This window comes from Salvelinus sp. IW2-2015, linkage group LG35 (assembly GCF_002910315.2).
Source record: "Salvelinus sp. IW2-2015 linkage group LG35, ASM291031v2, whole genome shotgun sequence".
NCBI classification, from domain to species: Eukaryota; Metazoa; Chordata; class Actinopteri; order Salmoniformes; family Salmonidae; genus Salvelinus; species Salvelinus sp. IW2-2015.
In genome coordinates, this window is record NC_036874.1 from 1,034,247 (window position 1) to 1,037,118 (window position 2,872).

Genomic DNA, 2,872 nt, shown 5'->3' on the forward strand with positions numbered 1-2,872 from the left:
TGCAGTGGCAGTATAGCATTTACTGAGATGCAGCCGCAGTAGTCAGAGGAAACATACTTTTTAAGTAAGTAGGTTTGTGTTTATACAGGACCTTCTGGGTCAACAAAACAAAAAAACTCATCGTATACTTCAGGAAACAGCAGAGGGAGCACACCCCTATCCACATCGACTGGACTGCAGTGGAGAAGGTGGAAAGCTTCAAGTTCCTCGGCGTACACATCACTGACAATCGGAAATAGTCCACCCATGCAGACAGTGTGATGAAAAAGGTGCGACTTTTACAGATGCACAATTGAGAGCAGGCTGTATCACCGCCTGACAGGATGCTCTCAATTGTGCATCTGTAAAAGTTTCTAAGGGTCTTAGGGGCCAAGCCAAATTTCTTCAGCCTCCTGAGTTTGAAGAGGCGCTGTTGCACCTTTTTCATCACACTGTCTGCATGGGTGGACTATTTCCGATTGTCAGTGATGTGTACGCCGAGGAACTTGAAGCTTTCCACCTTCTCCACTGCAGTCCAGTCGATGTGGATAGGGGTGTGCTCCCTCTGCTGTTTCCTGAAGTATACGATGAGTTTTTTTGTTTTGTTGACTTTAAGGGAGAGATTATTTTCTTGGAACCACTCCACCAGGACCCTCACCTCCTCCCTGTAGGCCGTCTCGTCATTGTTGGTAATCAGACCTACTACGTTTGTGTCGTATGCAAACTTGATGATTGAGTTGGAGGCGTGCGTAGCCACGCAGTRATAGGTGAACAGGGAGTACAGGAGGGGGCTGAGCACGCACCCTTGTGGGACCCCTGTGTTGGTGATCAATCAGCYAAGTGGAGGTGTTGTTTCCTACCTTCACCACCTGMGGGAGGCCTGTCAGGAAGTKCCAGACCCAGTTGCACAGGGCGGGGTTCAGACCCAGGGCCCCGAGCTTAATGATGAGCTTGGACGGTACCATTGTGTTGAAGGCTGAGTTATAGACAATGAACAGCATTCTGCCGTAGGTATTCTTCTTGTCCAAATGGGATAGGGCAGTATGCAGTGCGATGGCAATTGCATCCTCTGTGGATCTATTGGGGCGGTATGCAAATTGAAGTGGGTCTAGGGTGTAAGGTAGAGGTGATATGATCCTTAACTAGCCTCTCAAAGCACTTCCTGATGACAGAAGTGAGTTCTACGGGTGATAGTAATTTAGTTCAGTTACCTTTGCTTTCTTGGGTGCATGAACAATGGTGAACATATTGAAGCAAGTGGGGACAGCAGACTGTGATAGGGAGAGATTGAACATGTCCGTAAACACTCCAGCAACCCAATTTGCCCTTCCACTCCTTCTAAACAACATTTRTTTTTTTTACTTTGGTAAAGGGTAAAATCTACTAAAAATAGTCCACTCTGTTCGTAACAGATTCTAGTTTTGGGAACAGAAAACTGTATTGAGATCAAACGTTTTGTCAATGAGAACATTAGCATAATGTAGGCCAAAATCCATCTCACTCCATCTTCACCCACTGCCGGCCACTGGGCTTTCTCTCATCACCATTTTTGGTAGTGAGTGGAKACGCTAWCCGGATGCRTCACACTTATACAWCCTGTGAAATATCTTGCTGATTATTCTGTGGCAATATGGCGCAGCACCTTTCAAATTTMCCATTGGGAATTTTCCATAGGAATAGGTGGATGACGTCAGCACTATCACTATCTAGTGATTTTAACGCTGTCTATGCTTCAATGAGAGGGGGCAGATTTTCTCCCTGGGTAAAGCGGTGGTTTGAAAATATGTTGTTGTCTTTGATACTCGTGCCCCTCTTCACAACAAAAGACTTCAATTATGGGAGTCTCAGACTAAAGTATTGTAGCGACCCGCACAGACAGCGGTGTGTTATGTGTTAGGCTATTAGTGGGTTGTGTTGTACTTACCAGTGTTCGCAGGGTCCGACATGCCAATCAACCTGCTATCTGCCAATCACGGGAATGCCTGGATTGTTCTGATGCCGGGCATCCTGGTGGATGGTGGAGTGGTGTGGAGGGGGGTTGGGCAGGGGGATGGAGCATTGGAAATTAAGACCAGATTTAGCCATTGTTCTTTCTCTTACGTCTGGCCTTCACAAGAGAAGGTCACGGTTGGCTTGTGGGGTATCTTTCATATATTTGGCGTGGGCTACGGCCAAACAGTAGCCTGTGTAAAGTTGGGTTAATAAACCGTCAATTCGTAAACGCAACCTCTGTCTGGACAATTGTTCCTTTATGATCTAGTCAGGTCATTACATTGGTGTCAGAAGTAAAAACGTTGATAAAAGTTAGCCAGCTAGCTAGCTGACTTCTGTGGCTAGCTACCATAGGTGAGAACGGGGGTTGAAAATACTTAGAGGGAATCCGAAAGTGAAGGTGGAGGTAGGGGACGATTATGGCCAAGGAGGTGCGTGTGCATGGACTTCGGAGGATCTGGCTGAGGAGATCGCCAGGGCGTCGGAGCCCAGAGGCCGCTTGAGGGAGGATATTAGAGTGATGGCGGGTGAAGCGGGCATGAGTCCTTCGTCGACTGTGCTTCGCGCGGATTCTGGTGGGCGGACCGAAGGGGTGATGTCGACGCGGTGGGACGAGGATCTGGGGCTCAGGATGTAAACAAACATGGCGGCGCCCCGTTCCTGGCTGCGTCCGTATCTGTTAAGACCCCGAAGTATTCCGGTAAAGCGGATTGGGGAGCTTTTCATGCTCAGTTTGAACTGTTAGCTCATTTTAGGGGGTGGTCGAATGAAGATAGGGCACTGCAGTTGGCTTTATGCCTCACGGATGATGCTCTGGCCTGTTTGATAGCCCCGAGGACAGACGTGATTATGGTACTTTAGTGGGAGCACTGAGGAGGCGCTATGGACAGTGTGTACAGCC